Consider the following 19,157-nt stretch of genomic DNA (forward strand, 5'->3'; position numbering starts at 1 on the left):
GCGATCTTTCGGATGCCATCCTTGGGGAGATCATCTCGCTTCTCCCCACCAAGGATTGCTACCGCACCCAAGTCCTCTCAACTCGGTGGCGCCCTCTATGGCGCGCAACGCCCCTTAATCTCGATTGTCGTCAGATATCTCTCTAATGATTTTGAACTCCCTAGAGCCATCATCTCCTCCCACCAGGGCTCTGTTCAAAGCATCTGCATCCCGTCATGCTACCTAAGCAAGAATAGCATGGCCTACATGGTTGGCGCCTGGCTGAAATCCCCTGAATTCATAGAACTACAGCTGCTTATGTTCTACTATTCCCCAGGAAATCACCTACCAGATATAGAACGCCATGTACTTTTGCCCTCAGCATCGATGTCCATCTCGCGGTTTTCCTCCTCTCTCCACACCGCCACCTTCGCGCTGTGCTACCTACCAGACAATCTGGTACTAAACCTTTGACTCCCATTTCTCAAAAAACTTTCACTTGTGTGGGTTCGTATATCGGAGGCCTCATTGCACAACATCATTCACTCCAGTTGCCCTGCCCTGGAGTGCATGGTGCATGTTTTCACAGTTAGAATCAGTTGTCTCCAAATAAAGTCGCCTAACCTTGTAAGCATTGGAATTTCTTTTGACAGAAGGTAGCTCATCATCGGAGATGCCCCTTCACTTCGAAGGTTGATCCTTGATTAGAGTTATTCACCGTCATAAATAACCGTCGTCTCTACGCCTAAACTGGAGACCTTGGGTGTAATACATGATCTCTGTGCTCATTTCAAGATGGTGTTTGGCTCGACAGTTCTTCAGGTACTGTATATTATCATCTACACTTGTAATCATAAGATGCATTTTGAATTTCTACGCATAAGTTCTATATCATCTTGGAGTACACATTTTGTACTAATATTATGTTTTGTGCTCAATGAAGAGTTTGTCCATGGATATCCTATCAATGGTGCTGGATTCTGTCAAAGTCTTATGTATCCAAATGAATAGTTTCAATCTGAACAAGATTATTGGCTTGCTGCAATGCTTTCTATGTACATTGGAGTTGTATATAAAGGTGGTAATTTCACGCACATTGGTAGCCCGCATATAGCGTACTAGAATTAACCGTTCAACTGTTGCTCTTTCGACACTCTTTTTTTAGACCCTAATTTTTTTTAATCTTCATGTCCATTTAGGCAATAGGATGGGGTAAGAAAGTTATAACCAATCGGTGGATTGTAAGCACTGGGATTTTCTGAATTCTCATGACACTCGATTGATGATAATAACGCTGGAACGATATGTAGCCAACCATGCAAACACTAGATTTGTCACATTCTTCCTACCGAATGTGTGGTTACTATTGTCCATCAGGCTTAAGTTTATCAACAACATGGTTTGACGGATGGGTATGTTGAAGAGAAAAAAAGGAGTTTCAGGTGGACAAAAGGGCTTTTGAACATGTCGGGATTCTATTTACAACATATTGTGGTCATAATCCAGTAAATTTTATGACCCAGGATGTTCATTCTATGGACCTGGCCGATCCATTTGACTGTGACTGCCGAAAACAGTGCTGGAGTTAGATGTTGTTACCCTTTTCAATCTAGGTTTTGTCTAAACCTGATGAACAATTAAACCTCGTGCTTTTATACAGTTTGTAAGCTGGAGATAGATGTTGTTGCCCTTTTCAACTCGGTTGTGACTGTCATATTTTCTTCAAAACAAGGTAAATGGCTTGCCATTTGTTTAATTAAGAGAGAAATATTGTAACAAATACCAACCAAGGGAAATAACATCACTCTCGTCTACTGCTTGAGCTCACTGTGCATTACAGAACCCAAGTGATTAGCCCTCACCAGCACCCACAAACTTATTTGGAACTAGCACACCAAATGGGCTGTAAATTTTCATAAGAAAGGCTGCATAACCATGACAGATTTGGATTCTTACATTTTGGACCCACGAGGAAAAAGCCTATCCAAGGTGGTGTCGACCTAATTACTAGTCAAGAAATGATTTTGCCTACCGGCCATTGAATTGACATCCAACATCTGTCGTGTATCTTCTATCTCTTGTCTTCTTCTTCTAGCCACCCAAACCAAACCACCCCGTCGGTTCCACCTGCTCCTGCCTCTCATGGCTAGCTGTGGCTCCGCCACCCTATCGTACCCTCAAACGTTGGCCAGTCCATCCCTCTCTTCCCCCACACGTCCTGTTATTCTCTAGCGACATCATCCCCAACACATACCTGCACCCGAACCAGTCAACACTCGTACTCCCCTCCGCCTGCGGTAGACATTGGGCTGATGAAGTCCCAACTATTCCTTGGTCACTCAGAATGACACAAATCGAGCAACGGGAAAAATCTCCCCCGCATCTGCTCCCACTCGCGCAGTTGACCTCATGAGACATGGCGGAGAGGGTGCAAGGCGATGGTGACGAAGAAGGGCTCATGAGCTCAAAAGCTTCGGGATCGGACAGTTGCAATAAGATGGAGTCAAGAGGAAGAATATGGATGAGGATAGGCCAAGTTCGATCCTCAGCCTTTTATAGGATCGAGTTGAGCCCAGACACCCTCCCCATCCACACTAGGCAATCAAAGTGGGCGGCAATCATTTGGGTTTCCCAATGAGAACGCAAGCGCCCACTAGACGCATCAAATCAAGAAGCGGGGTTTTCATGGCGCGAAGCTTAATTTCTCCTATGCCAGCATAAAATCTGAGGCGAATTAAAGATGGATTGACAACACGCAGGACATGGCGTGTTCAAACCGGTGGTGGCAGGAGTCAAAAGATTTGATTCCTACCCCTAAGGGGATTCTCACACCACGTGTCAGGGTCATTGAGTACTGAATAGACCAACCAGTCAGTGGGTGGTTCAAATGAGTTGAACCTAGCCCTTTGGCAGGCATCTAACGCATAGGACTGAAGGAAATATTCCCTAGAGGCAATAATAAAGTTATTATTTATTTCCTTATATCATGATAAAAGTTTATTATTCATGCTAGAATTGTATTAACCGGAAACATCATACATGTGTGAATACATAGACAAACAGAGTGTCACTAGTATGCCTCTACTAGACTAGCTTGTTAATCAAAGATGGTTATGTTTCCTAACCATGGACAAAGAGTTGTCATTTGATTAACAGGATCACATCATTAGTTGAATGATCTGATTGACATAACCCATTCCATTAGCTTAGCACCCGATCGTTTAGTATGTTGCTATTGCTTTCTTCATGACTTATACATGTTCCTATGACTATGAGATTATGCAACTCTCGTTTGCCAGAGGAACACTTTGTGTGCTACCAAACATCACAACATAACTGGGTGATTATAAAGGAGCTTTACAGGTGTCTCCAAAGGTACATGTTGGGTTGGCGTATTTCGAGATTAGGATTTGTCACTCCGATTGTCGGAGAGGTATCTCTGGGCCCTCTCGGTAATGCACATCACTTAAGCCTTGCAAGCATTGCAACTAATGAGTTAGTTGCGGGATGATGTATTACAGAACGAGTAAAGAGACTTGCCAGTAACGAGATTGAACTAGGTATGGGATACCGACGATCGAATCTCGGGCAAGTAACATACCGATGACAAAGGGAACAACGTATGTTGTTATGCGGTCTGACCGATAAAAGATCTTCGTAGAATATGTAGGAGCCAATATGAGCATCCAGGTTCCTCTATTGGTTATTGACCGGAGACGTGTCTCGGTCATGTCTACATTGTTCTCGAACCCGTAGGGTCCGCACGCTTAAGGTTACGATGACAGTTATATTATGAGTTTATACATTTTGATGTACCGAAGGTTGTTCGGAGTCCCGGATGTGATCACGGACATGACGAGGAGTCTCGAAATGGTCGAGACATAAATATTGATATATTGGAAGCCTATGTTTGGATATCGGAAGTGTTCCGGGTGAAATCGGGATTTTACCGGAGTACCGGGAGGTTACCGGAACCCCCCCGGGAGCTATATGGGCCTAAGTGGGCCTTAGTGGAAAAGAGAAGGGGCAGCCCTAGATGGGACGCACGCCCCTCCCCTCCCTTGGTCCGAATAGGACAAGGAGAGGGGGCCGGCCCCCCTCTCTCTTTTCCCCCCTCCGCGAATCCTATTCCAACTAGGATTGGGGGGGAATCCTACTCCCAGAGGGAGTAGGACTCCTCCTGGCGCGCCTCTCCTAGGCCGGCCGCACCCCCCCCCCTTGAGCCTTTATATACGGAGGCAGGGGCACCCCAGAGAAACACAAGTTGATCCACGTGATCATATTCTTAGCCGTGTGCGGTGCCCCCTTCCACCATAGTCCTCGATAATATTGTAGCGGTGCTTAGGCGAAGCCCCACGACAGTAGTACATCAAGATCATCACCACGCCGTCGTGCTGACGGAACTCTTCCCCGACACTTTGCTGGATCGGAGTCCGGGGATCGTCATCGAGCTGAACATGTGCTAGAACTCGGAGGTGTCGTAGTTTCGGTGCTTGATCGGTCGAGCCGTAAAGACGTGCGACTACATCAACCAAACGCTTCCGTTGTCGATCTACAAGGGTACGTAGATCATACTCTCCCCTCTCGTTGCTAAGCATCACCATGATCTTGCGTGAGCATAGGAAATTGTTTGAAATTACTACGAAACCCATCAAGGACATGGGGGCTGGCTCCTCGCTTGTGCTAAAACACACCTACTACTTATTGATTGAACTTGGCAAGAAAAATGGCAGGCGCCCCCGACCCACACATTTGCATAGGGCCTTGCTCAGACAAACATGAAGGGCACTCATCAGACCCAGGCCTGGGGGCTATTGTCGTTGCCATGAACGGTTGGTTCACGAGGTCAACCACACATAGAACACAGGCAGAACCCTCATTGGCCAGAACCATCGGACACTCAATACCTGGGAATGAAACATCCGACAACGGCTGTGTTTCCTTACCCATGAAGGCACCGCAACTCGACTACTTAATGTGTGACATGATGGATCTGCCTCGTCGGGACCGATGCGACACATTACGACCATGTAGTCTGGGGTACCCAGGCCCGTCTGCCTGCAGCCCAGTGTGCGCTGCCCACTAGGAGGTCCAAGCTAGCTGGCCCACCATTGGAGCTTCATGAGCAAGACCCTCACGAGACCCTTACCTCGTGAGGCGTACATTAGCAAGTGTCACCATGAGTCTCGTGAGGCCTTCTCATAGGGCGCCTTCCCGAGGTTACCTCCCGAGGGCCCTCATGGAGGCGTACGAGTCAACGACCATTCAAGAGAATCACGTGGCCCTGCGTCTTCATGTGGGTGACGCACATGGTGACGAGCGAAGCCAGAGGAGCGCCAATACACGCGGATGAGAAGGCTTTCCTCTTTGGTGCTAAGGGAGCAAGGGCAGCGCATTGGTTCCTGAAGCAACCCCCAAAGGTTACTGTCGGTGTATAAACCGACTGATCCCGGGTAGGGGGTCCCGAACTGTGCGTCTGAGGATCGAAGGTAACAGGAGGTAGGGGACATGATGTTTACCTAGGTTCGGGCCTCTTAATGGAGGTAATACCCTACTTCCGGATTGATTGACTTTGATGAGTATGGGGGTTACAAGAGTTGATCTACCTCGAGATTGTAATGGCCAAACCCTAGATGTCTAGCCTGTATGACTATCTTAGCCTCTACGGGGTAAACCCTTCGGTTTATATAGACACCGGAGGGGCCTAGGGTTGTACAGAGTCAGTTTACAAAGAAAGGAAACTACACATCCAGACGCCAAGCTTGCCATCCACACAAAGGAGAGTCACATCCAAACACGGGGGAAGGCCTTCTATCTTGTATCTTCACGGCCCATCAGTTCGGCCCATGTCACATAGCCCGGACGCCAGGGGACCCCCTAATCCAGGACTTCCTCAGTAGCCCCTGAACCAGGCTTCAATGACGATGTTTTCGGCGCACAGATTGTCTTTGGCATTGCAAGGCAGGTTCCTCCTCGGAATACTCCAAAGCAATTGAACCAGAGAACTATATCCGACTATGTATAATAGTTACAACCCTGAACCACAAGGGCAACATACTTAAACAAAATAAGTCATGTCTACTGACAACTTTTTCGGCGAGACGTTACGTCTGGCCTTGTTATTATTTTGAACCATTTTCTGTCCTCCCGCTTCGCGTTTTGAGGCGCAGCCTCTATTCACACGTCTTGTCGAAGCAGAGAAAGTGTCCCTTTATTGCGGGATTTTCATCAATACGGGTTTGGGTAGTCCAACAGCGCAGTTCGCATGGCTCCTTGAGAATAGGCGAGTTTTAAGGCTTGTGAGGGGGCGCTTGATATTCACTACCTTTATAAGAGGATAAGGACCCATCTTTTTACCCCACGCCTTCTTCTTCCTTAGCCCTTCCATCCTCGAGCTCCAGCACCCAAGTTTCGATCTTTTCCGTTGCCACCAAACACTCCAGCCATGTCTGGATCCGGCTTGCAGGGCAAGTGGATGGCTTCCTACGTCACGGAGAGGAACGTCAAGGAACTCCGGGAAGCGGGGTATTTGGCCGCGAACATCATGCATCAGCTCCCTGCCAAAAAGCAGATCACCCCTACTCCGGAGCCCAGTGAGAGGGTGGTGTTTATCCCCCACTTTCTTTGCGGACTAGGGTTTCCTCTCCACCCTTTTGTTTGCGGCCTCATGTTCTATTATGGTCTAGATTTCCATGATCTAGCCCCAAATTCCTTTATCCACATTTCGGTGTTCATCATCATGTGCGAGGCGCTCCTCCGCATCCCCCCCCCACTTTGGCCTATGTCTCAAGGTCTTCAACGTGAAGCCGAAGGTGGTTGATGGGCAGCACGCAGACTGCGGAGGCGCCATGGTGAGCAAGCTTCCCAACGTCACTTGGCAAAAAGGGGCCTTCGTGGAGACTGTCAGGATATGGCAGCAGGAGTGGTTCTACATCACCGAACCCTGCGACTCCAACTGGGTGGCCACTCCTGAGTTTAGATCTGGACCCCCAATGCGGATTGCATCGTGGATTGACAAGGGTCTGGATTGGGCATCATCCGATGAAGTGATGACGCTGCAGAAGCGCATCAAAAATATGATGGAGAAGAACACCAGCCTGGCTGATGTGATCCAGGTGATGCTTTTTTGTTGGATCCTCCCCTCCCAGCGCTGGTCTCTCCACATGTGGGAGTTCAATCCGGCTGGCCCTCGGACCCTGCAGTGATTCTTCGACACGACGCACGAAGAGATCTAGAAGCTGCTTTTCAAGGCCTAGAAGTCGTGGTGGGAGACGACCGAAGACATCGGCCTCGACTGTTCTCATCCAGCCACTCCAGTAAGTTTTATGATTTCCAAACATAACTTCAATTTGTAAACCCAAGGGGTATGCTGAGCTTTCAATTCTTCCCTCAGGGCTGGACAAAGAAGTCGGAGCGGATCTGATGTCCGGCTCCTCTACTAACGAAGATGCTGGTCACGGCGCTGTACCAGGCACCGGAGAAGAAGGACAAGAAGAAAGGCAAGGAGACCAAAAGTGGCCTCTGCCGTAAAGGTACTTCGGACGCAGTGTCTAGAGATACCAAAGTTCTCTCCTCCCACGAGGGAGATGAAGACGAAGAGGAGGAGGAGGAAGAGAGCAATTCTCCCCTCAAGGAGAAGAAGAAGAGGGCGGCCTTCGCTGACCCAGAAGCGGAGGCGTCCAAAAGGGGGAAGATATCCCTCCCAGATGGCTCAGACTCGGATGCCGAAGCCATCCCCCAGTGGAGCCCCAGGGCAAAGCCCCTAGCCGAATCGTAAGTATTGTAGGTACTATGAATATGTCTGACTTTTTACAAATCGTAGGATAACATATCACTTATGTATTTCAGTCCGGCCCGTGATGGTACAATCATCGTCTTCGGGGAACTCTTTGGCGCCGGAGATAATGGAGAGTGAAATGCCTCCGCGAGCCTCTCTACCACATGTCGCGGATGACACTGAGGTGTTGTCCCAAAGGACCTCTCCGGGCCAGGGAGAGGTGCAGAAAGCGGCTGAAACAGCGCCAGAGGGTAATCCCTCGGCTGCCGAAAACATGGGGGGCAGAACCACCATGGAAACTACTCCGGAATCGAGCGAGCAGCCCCCTTTAAGGGAGGGGGAGTGCCAACTCCACCAGCGACCTCCATCAATCCGGAGGCGCCGGACACATGGACGGAAGCCCTTCAACGTGCTTCCATCGTGGTGGAGCACCGTGCCCTAATGGGTACGGTGGTTGAAAAAGTTCAGTCTGCCAAAAGCGGTCTTAACGAAGCTTTCACCAGCCTATTAACAGGATTTGAGGTATGCAATGTAATATTCTTAGCAGCTTTTGCATGTGCAGAAAATATGCATGTGTATAGATAGTAGCCCCTGAGACTTTGTTCGGCTTTTCGAAAAAGAGGCTGGATAGAGGATCAAATATTCGCCAGAGTTAACATACTTATCTATTTTGGTAAACAGGCTTCACTGTTAGCGGCTTCAACGAAGGACGCTGAAGTTTCCGAACTCCAGCACAAACTGAAGTCGGCTGATGATGAGATCGACCGTATTAACAAGCGGTTCAAGGAGGCCCAAGGTATTCTTTTAAAAGACCCCTTACAAGCCAAAATTGTGATGCAAACTCAGAGTTTAGGCTCATGTGCTGCTATGTGTATGTTTGCAGGCAGTGCGGCCAAGGTCGAGACTCTCAAAAGCGCCCTTGCCAAAGCCAAGGAGCAAGCGAAAGCCATCAAAGCAGCCGCAGAAAAAACGGTCGCGGATTTGAAGGCCGAACAGGTCGCCCTCCGCCAGTATGAGGAGAGGGTGACTGAGGTGGAGCGATAGCTCAAGGACGCCTTTGACAAGTGCGAGTCTTTGGAGGAGCAGATAAGGCCCAGGCAACCAAACTCGCCAAGGCTCTGCAAGAGGCCAAGGAGGCGCGGACCGAGTCCCGGGCGGCTCGTGAGGAGATCAAGCAAGCCGAACAAATAGTGGCTGGTAAGCCTTTTTTACAGTGTATATTTGGCGGTCGAAGGTATCTTTTGCTAAATCGACTACGGAGTACTCCAGACGCCTTTGTGGATCTCCCACAAAGTGCTGTCGATGCCACACAGCATTTCTAGGCCCAAGAAGGGAACACAATGGAGAAGCTCTTCTGGTCGCAGTACGTGGCGCTGGAACGGCCAGCACTGCTAAACAACCAGATGATGCAGCTGGCTGAGCTACATAGGATGGCTGGTTTGGCCATGAAGGACATCATAGTCCCCATTCCTAGCAGGTACTTTGGCCTGGTCAAGCGGCTCAGCGACGCCTTGCCCCGAGTTGAGGCTGTGAAGCGCTCGGCGTGCATAGAAGATGCGTGGATGGCCTTTGCCTGTGTCATGATGCACTAGGCGAAGACGAGGGCGGCCGTCGTGGTAGTTGAGGGTCCGCCCGGAGGCAAGGACCACCGCAAGCTGGAGCGCTATTTTGAAGACATCCTAGAGGGTGCCCATTTGATAGAGGGTCAATGCTCGAAGGATGTTCAAGTGATTGTATCCGGATTGCCCAGACATTGTATTATAAACTAAGGCTTTTGTAATGTATTTGTGCCTTTTATCTTAAAGTATTTTTCCTCCTGTGCGACCGTTTTTATCCTTGAGAGTTTGCCGGTCATTGGCTTCAGCCCCCATGTAGATCCTACGGGGGTGTTCAGGATAGCACATAACCACTCTTGACCCAATGTCTTGGTTCGTGAAGGAGGTGTCAGCGCGGCGAACCAGGCAATCAGACTATGCAGCTTTATCACTCTCACTTAGCCATAGGAGTTTGACAATGGGACTCTAAGATAGCCTCTGGTGCATATGTGGCTATCCGAACTTGGATGCCTTAAGTGCGTGACTGGGAAGAGCCAGTCCTTCGTGTAATACGGGAGAAATCACTAGAGATTTAGTAAGTCACCGAATTGGTGACCAGCTCTCGCCGCATCATGACAGGTAGCTTTCGGCTTGCTCTACTGAGGTGCTTGACCGGACGAACTAGAAGCACAATCACAGTAGTTCTCCCTTTACTACCTTAGTCGAACAAGCGGAATGTAAGGTGGTAATCACAGGAGCCGGGCAAGCCACTTATTGACAAAAGACATGATTCGGAGCCGATGCACATAATGCCATATTCGGGATGCCGAAGTATACTATAAACGTGTTCGGACTTCTTTTGCTTGACAAATATATGTGGCCGGGTAGAGCCCCTAGCGATTTGAATCGTGCCGAGGTATATACGACAATCTGTCGTAAAGAGGGAATACAAATTAGGAAATAAGCCAATACCGAACAGGGTTGGGCGAAACTATTTCCATTATAGTCTGATTGATACGTCAAAAACATATTTTTACAAGGGATGCGATAAGCATCGAGGCTATTTTACGTGCCGACCACAAGGGAAAGTTGTATATAGGTCCTAAAAAGGATAAGATGATCTTGAAGATCATTTGGACATTCCGTCGCACGTCTGTGCTGCTTTTCGCCTTGGTGTATGATCCTTTGAGAGGATCAATGATCGAGTATACATGAGGGGCCTAGAAAAGGGCCCTTGGTACCATTGAAAAGTGGTGTGGGTTGTAAAGAACCTAAAAAATAAAAATAAGAGGAAAAAGGAAGAATGGAGGGTCCAGATAGGGTCGAGCCGTATTGTGTACTTTATTTATGGTGTGCCTCCATCATTGCCAATGGTATCCTTAGGGCATAGTTATGTACGCGTGGTGCGTATGCCGCTATCAGTTTGGGGCTTGGATGGAGGCCGGATTGTTAATCTAGCTCTGGACGAGCCGGACTGCCATTATACAGGTTAGACCGGACTCGTTTGATAGTGTCCGGGGGATTAACTATTGATGTAGTATTTGGCTTGAGAAGGCCACCCTGTACTTCGGCTGCAAGGGCCGCGGTATGCTCCTTAGTACGGAGGGAGCGCTCCATGTTCCCATTGACTGTTATGACGCCATGTGGTCCGGGCGTCTTGAGCTTTAGATAAGCATAGTGCGGGACTGCATTGAAACAAGCGAAAGTGGTTCGTCCCAGTAGTGCATGATAGCCACTATGGAAAGGGACGATGTCGAAGATCAAGTCTTCACTTCGAAGTTATCCGGGGAGCCGAAAACTACCTCCAGTGTTATGGACCCTGTGTAGCAAGCCTCTACGCCGGGTATCACTCCTTTGAAGCTGGTTTTGGTGGGCTTGATTCTTGACAGATCTGTGCCCATTTTGTGGACAGTATCCTAGTAAAGGAGGTTAAGACTGCTACCGCCGTCCATAAGGACGTGCGTGAGATGGAATCTGTCGATAATTTGATCGAGGACCAATGCCGCTGAACCTCCATGAGGGATACTGGTTGGATGGTCTCTGCGGTCAAAAGTGATCGGACAGGCTGACCATGGGTTAAACTTTGGTGCGACTGGCTCTATGGCATAAACATCCCTTAGTGCACTCTTGCGCTCCCGTTTGGGCATATGAGTGACGTAGATCATGTTCACTGTTTTTACCTCGGGGGGGATTTCTTTTGCCCCCCCCCCCCCGTGTTTGTTGGGCGAGGCTCTTCATCGTCATCCTCGTTGGGCGGCCCCTTCCCTTTATGTTTGGTGTTTAGCTTACCGGCCTGTTTAAAGATCCAACAATTTCTATTGGTATGATTGTCAGGCTTGTCAGGGGTGCCATTAAACTGGCAAGGCCGATCAAGTATTCTGTCCAAACTGGATGGACCATCTTTGTTTCCTTTGAATGGCTTCTTCCGCTGACCGGGTTTAGAGCCACTGAATCCGGCGTTGACCGCTGTATCTTCAATATCTTCTTTGTTGATTCGACGCTTGTGTTTGTTGCGTCGTGGCTTGCCGTTGCCGTCTCTGGCTTCCGAGGTGCTAGAGTCGCTGGTGCTGTTGCTTCTACGAGCAAACTAGCTATCTTCTCCCGCGCAAAAGCGGGTAATAAGTGCAGCGAGAGCTGCCATATACTTCGGCTTTTCTTCGCCGAGGTGTCCGGCGAGCCACTCATCACGGACATTGTGTTTAAAGGCCGCGAGGGCTTCGGTGTTCGGACAATCGACAATTTGGTTCTTTTTAATTAAGAACCTGGTCCAGAGTTTCTGGGCTGACTCTCTGGGTCGCTGGACTATGTGACTAAGGTCATCAGCGTCTGGAGGCCGAACATAGGTGCCTTGGAAGTTGTCTCTAAAGGCATCCTCGAAATCTTCCTAGCTACCAATTGAGTTTTTTGGGAGGCTGTTTAACTAGTGCCGTGCTGGTCCCTTGAGTTTTAGGGGGGCGGTACTTGATGGCATGGAGATCGTCATCACGAGCCATGTGAATGTGGAGAAGAAAATCTTCGATCCATACTGCGGGATCCGTCATACCATCGTATGATTCAATGTTCACGGGTTTAAACCCTTCCGGGAACTAGTGCTCCATTACCTCATCGGTGAAGCATAAGGGGTGTGCGGCGCCTCTGCATCGGGCGATGTCACGACGTTGTTTGGACGAAGTCCGTATGCGGTTTTTGGCCCGGGTGAGGTTGTGCCTGTCGCGCCAGGCTTGATGGTCTTCTTCTCGCGTTGGGGCATGCCCCCTTGATCCGTAGATTGATCTGGTTTGGCCTGCTCTATTGTCCAGGTCCTATCATAGGTTGTAGGTGTATCCTGGAGCCGCTGTCTCTCTGCCTCTATGGTTAGGTGGTGCAGGTTGATGTTCTGCATAGGTGGCCGCTTTATCTCGTCCACATGGTGGCCGGTCTGGTTCATCAGCACGGTTATGTCTTGATGGTATGGGCTCGATGGCCTCGTCGTCGAATTATGGTAGTAGCCGACGCTTCGGATAACTCCTTGCTGGTCGTTGAAGGCCATACTCTTTGGCAGCCAGGACCTAGGTCCACCTGTCATTGAGTGTATACTGTTCGGCTTGGAGTTGTTGATGGTTCTTTTTAGGCTTCTCGCAATGGCGATTAGTTGGTGCTTAGAGCGCTCCTGCTCGAGTGGTTCCTCTGGCACGATGAAGTCTTTGTCGCCGAGGCTCACATCATCCTCGGGGATTGGTAGACAGTTACTATCCTCCGAGTCCTCGTTCCTCACTAGATTGTCAGGGTTAACTTGCCCATCCTCCCAATCATCTTGTTCAGATGTTGACTCAACATGATCTTTAGGGTCTTCGGCGTTCTCCAGAGTGTTATTGTCTTCGGTGCCGGTATTGCAGTCTTTTTCGCGGTGCGATTTTGAGCGGTGCCGCTGACGTTGACGCTTTGAAGGTGCCTCAGTGGGCTTGTCCTCAACCGGATCCTTCATGTCATCGTCGTCATCCTCTTTGGGTGTGTCCACCATATACACGTCGTATGTGGAGGTGGACGTCCAATGTCCGGTGATCGGTGGGTCTTGGCCTTGTTCGTCTCCGGCATTGTCATCCATGCTGTTGATGTCTTCGAAGGCGTAGTCCAGCAAGTCGGTTAAATCTTTGACAATGTCGATGAAGTGAGTGGTGGGCGGGACGTGAAATTCCCCACTCTCAGCCCCTACTCCGGGCTAGGCGTAATTCGGAAGTGATTCTTCTATGATGGCGACAGATCGCATTAAGTCTATAGCCTCGTTTAAGAGTGAGGTTTCGACGGGGAAGCGAGAGTCCGTAGGGCTGGCCGGGGTGAAAACCTCCTGGCCGTGCCTTCTTGGCGTGGACTTTGAGAGTTTGGATCTGGAGTCCAAGGGAAAGTCCAGCCTTTCAATGATAGGGGGAACCCGGTCTGATTCCGAGTTTGCCATGGACATAATCGCTTCTGGATCCTTGATAGTGCGGTTTGCAGCAGAGAGTCCGGTGGGCTCCAAACTCCCATCTTTGGACCTGGTGGTTTGCTCCGGATCTGAGGCCAGAGCAGTGGTCGGGGCCGCAAACCCTTCGAAGATCAAGTCTCCTCAGATATCAACGACATAATTTAGGTTCCCAAAACTGATCTGATGACCAAGGGAGTAGCTGTCGATCTGTTTGAGGTGGCCAATCGAGCTGGCACGCAAAACAAAGCCACCGAATACAAAAATATGGTCGGGGGAAAGCTTCCCCAGAAACTGCATCGTTGCAGATGATCGAAGGAGCCATCGAGCCTTCTGTTGACGACACAGTGGAACTCTCAATGAAAGCACCAATGTCGGTGTCTAAACCGGCCGATCTCGGGTAGGGGGTCCCGAACTGTGCGTCTGAGGATCGAAGGTAACTGGAGGAAGGGGACATGATGTTTACCCAGGTTTGGACCCTCTTAATGGAGGTAATACCCTACTTCCTGCTTGATTGACTTTGATGAGTATGGGGGTTACAAGAGTTGATCTCCTCGAGATCATAATGGCTAAACCCTAGATGTCTAGCCTGTATGATTATCTTAGCCTCTACGGACTAAACCCTCCAGTTTATATAGACACTTGAGGGGCCTAGGGTTGTACAGAGTCGGTTTACAAAGAAAGGAAACTACACATCCAAACGCAAAGCTCGCCATCCACGCAAAGGAGAGTCCCATCCAGCCACGGGGGAAGGCCTTCTATCTTGTATCTTCACGGCACATCAGTCCGGCCCATGTCACATAGCCCGGACGCCCGGGGACAGGCTAATCCAGGACTCCCTTAGTTACCTGTTTGGTGCAAGAAGACCAAGATGACAAGCTCGCCAGGACTGTCGTCACCGAGTCCACCGATGTGTCACGGTAGGAGGCCTTTGCAGGCGGAGACCGCTTTTGTCAAGATAGACTACACCCCTGCTCCCCTTCAAACTGGCCGTTGTGGCAACCATTCCCGCTGTGCGTTTTCGGGGGAACAGGACCAAGGCTATTATAAGTAAGGGCAGGGTGCCACCGTAGGAGGGGTCACCCATTTTCCCCTTGTACACTCGTGCTCATCCTCCCCCACGAGGAAATCCAACCACAAAGTAGGAGTAGGGTTTTACACCACAAGGTGGCCCAAAGCTGGGTAAACTGCAGTGCCCACTGTTCTCCTTCCTTTGCTCGAGCACGCCGGAGCATCGCCATGAGGTTGTGAGTTATGAGGTAGAGCCTAGCGGTAGTAGTGAGCGCACCCCAGAGTTTGAAACTTCTTGGGTCCCCGGAGCCCCGATTCTAACATTTGGCACGCCAGGTAGGGGTGTGCCATTGTTCTTCCGCTTAGTTCCTGTCTCCGCTCCACCGACTCCATAGTGATGTTCGCCGTATGCGCACCGAGCACCGGGTGGCTCCCATCACCTAGTTGGCCCCTGCAAGTGCAACGGACACCACAACTCCACCAGTACCACGGGTGATAGAGGCGAAGGTGTCCTGATGTTTCGATGAGATGGTGGCTAACGTTTCTGTGGGAGTCGACCTTGACGATCCGACTACGAACGTGCGAGACGTCGCGCCTTAGCAATCGCTAAACCAACTTCCAAGGGGTTATTGACCACACCGGAGCACGATCAACCTGACCACGAGGGTCTGTTTCCTGCGAGCAAACGAAGAACAAGCAAGAAACTGAGGTTGCAATCTGGATATTTCGAATATAAGATGAAAGCTTTATTGATCAAGGTGGGGTTCTGCGACATCTTGGTCTGGTCGTTGGACACAAACGAAGTACGCGAAGTTGCAACTATGACAAACTTTTAATCTAAACAAAACCCCCAAAGTCTAAACGACGCCCTAAGGGTTGTATATATGGAGGAAGAGGGGGGGATTTCATGGCCCTTGGAGGAGGGATCCAAAACCAACTCTAACTCTTGTTTGCCCACACATACGGACTCTAAAAACACCCTATACTTAAGTATTTCGAAAATACATGGGCCTGGCCCAATAATAAGGTGATGCAGCACCTAAAATAGCTTCTGAACGAAATTTATGAAGTGGCATCTTGTATATTTCGTCCAAGGCTTCAAGCACTCCTTATGGTGGCTTCAAAGTCCTGAAATCATCACTGGTAACTCCGTTCTTGATCCCCTTGCGCATGCCATCATCTCCATCCTTGAACTTGTTCCAAGGTTCATCTTTCTTGTCCAAGCTAGGCCCTTCATTTGTAAGCAAAACAAACGTATCCAATTTAGGCAGCATCATATTCTCATGAACATTAGAATCGTTACCAAGAAACGAAAGTACCTGATAATTCAATTGGCGTGCGCGAGCTCTAGTAATTGGTCCAGTATGTATATCAGTAGGGGCTGTGGGTGTAACAATGGTATTGATGTCCTCATCATCCTCCCCTTCTTGAAATGAAGTCGTCCTCGACGAAAGTTCATCGTCCTCACCCAAATAAGACTTCAAATCTGCAATGTTAAAAGTGGGACTAACCCCAAAATATGCAGGCAGCTCAAGTTTATATGCATTATCATTTATTTTCTCTAACACCTTAAAAGGACTATCAGCACGTGGCATTAGCTTTAATTTGCGTAAATTAGGAAATCTATCCTTACGCAAATGTAACCAAACAAGATCTCCAGGTGCAAACACAACAGGTTTTCTACCCTTATCTCCAGCAAGTTTATATTTAGCATTCATATGCTCAATGTTTTCCTTAGTTAACTCATGCATTTTTAAAATCAATTCAGCACGTTCTTTAGCATCAAAATTAACCTTCTTCGAAGATGGAAGAGGCAACAAATCAATAGGTGCACGAGGTAGGAAACCATACACAATTTCAAAAGGGCACATCTTAGTAGTAGAATGCAATGAACGATTATAAGCAAATTCAATATGAGGAAAGCATTCTTCCCACATTTTCTTGTTATTCTTCAAAACAGCCCTAAGCATAGTAGACAATGTTCTATTGACTACTTCAGTTTATCCATCAGTTTGGGGGTGACAAGTAGTACTAAAAAGCAGTTTAGTCCCCAACTTAGCCCATAAGCATCTCCAAAAGTGGCTAAGAAATTTAGTATCACGATCTGAAACAATAGTATTTGGCACACCATGCAAGCGAATAATTTCACGAAAGAACAAATCAGCAACATTAATAGCATCATCGCTTTTCTGACACGGTATAAAGTGTGCCATTTTCGAGAACCTATCCACGACAACAAATATGCTATCCCTCCCCTTCTTTGTTCGAGGTAAACCTAAAACAAAGTCCATAGATATATCCTCCCAAGGAAGACTAGGTACAGGCAAAGGCATATATAAACCATGAGGATTGAGTCATGACTTAGCTTTTTGACATGTAGTGCAGCGAGCAACAAAATGCTCAACATCCCGTCTCATCTTTGGCCAAAAGAAATGTGTAGCAACTATATCCTCCGTCTTCTTGACGCCAAAGTGTCCCATAATCCTCCTCCATGCGCCTCCTGCAACAGCCAAAGACGAACGGAGCTAGCTGGAATGCATAGCTTGTTAGCACGAAACACAAATCCATCATTAAGAATGAACTGTTCCAAGTTCTCCCTTCCTTACAATTCTTCAATGCATCTTTAAATTCAGCATCATGCACATATTGATCTTTGATGGTCTCCAAACCAAATATTTTAAGGTCAAGTTGTGAAAGCATAGTATAACGACGAGACAATGCATCAGCAATAACATTTTCTTTACCCTTCTTGTGTTTAAAGACATAAGGGAAAGTCTCAATGAATTCAACCCATTTAGCATGTCTACGGTTCAGTTTTGCTTGACTTTTAATGTGTTTCAAAGATTCATGATCAGAATGTATAACAAATTCCTTTGGCCATAAATAATGTTGCCATGTTTCTAAGGTTCGAACAAGAGCATATAATTCTTTATCATAAGTAGAATAGTTCAGACTAGGCCCACTCAATTTTTCAGAAAAATATGCAACAGGTTTGCCATCTTGTAATAACACACCTCCTAATCCAATTCCACTAGCATCACATTCAAGCTCAAAAGTCTTATTAAAATCAGGAAGTTAGAGTAAAGGAGCATGTGTCAACTTATCTTTCAATACCGTGAAGGCTTCTTCCTGTGCGGTACCCCAAAAAAAGGCACATCCTTCTTTGTAAGCTCGTTGAGAGGTGCAGCAATGGTGCTGAAATCTCTCAAAAAATGCATATAGAAACCAGTGAGGCCAAGGAAACTCCTCACTTGTGTGACCGTTTTGGGCTGCGGCCAACTCTCAATAGCTTCAATCTTGGCTTTATCAACTTCAATTCCCTGTGGAGTACAACATAGCCAAGAAAAGATACTTGGTCGGTGCAAAAGGTGCACTTTCCAAGGTTACCAAACAAACGTGCATCACATAGAGCAATAAAAATAGCACGTAAATGTTCCATATGTTCCTCCAAAGATTTGCTATAAATCAATATGTCATCAAAGTAAACTACCACAAATCATCCAATGAAAGCACGTAAAACTTCGTTCATTAACCTCATGAAAGTACTAGGTGCATTAGTTAACCCAAAAGGCATGACTAACCACTCATATAATCCAAACTTAATTTTAAATGTTGTTTTCCATTCATCTCCCAATTTCATACGAATTTGATGGTATCCACTACACAAATCAACTTTGGAGAATATTGTAGAGCCACTCAATTCATCAAGCATATCATCTAGCCTAGGAATAGGATGACGATAACGAATAGTAATATTACTAATGCCTCTACAATCAACACACATACGTGACGTACCATCCTTTTTCGGCACTAAAATGATAGGAACATCACAAGGACTAAGGGATTCGCGTATATAACCTTTGTCGAGCAGTTCTTGTAATTGACGCATAATCTCCTTCGTCTCCTCTGGATTGGTACGGTATGGTGCACGGTTGGGTAATGATGCACTGGGAATTAAGTCAATTTGATGCTCAATCCCTCGAATAGGTGGTAATCCCTGTGGCACATCTTGTGGAAAGACGTCAGCGAACTCATGCAAAATGTTAGTGACAGCAGGAGGCAAAGAGGAAGGCATGTCCTCGAATGAAACTAATGCCTCTTTGCACACAAAAGCATAGCAAACAGATTTGCTAAAATCTAAATCATCAATATCATATTTGGTGGCAAGTAAACATGCACTTTTCAATTTAATTTCAGAAGCAACACTAGATGGTTTATTATTAGGCTGCATTTGTTGCTCAAATTCTTTTGCCACAATCTGATTTTCACCTTTATTTTTTCCTGTTTTGCTTTATTAGCTCTATTAATATCATCTTTCAAAATGGAATCAGGAGTCATAGGAAGCAAAGTAATATTTTTATCCTTATGAACAAGAGTATACTGATTGTTTCTACCATGGTGTACAGAATTTTTATCA

This window comes from Triticum urartu, chromosome 2, assembly GCF_003073215.2.
Source record: "Triticum urartu cultivar G1812 chromosome 2, Tu2.1, whole genome shotgun sequence".
In the NCBI taxonomy this organism is placed as follows: Eukaryota; Viridiplantae; Streptophyta; class Magnoliopsida; order Poales; family Poaceae; genus Triticum; species Triticum urartu.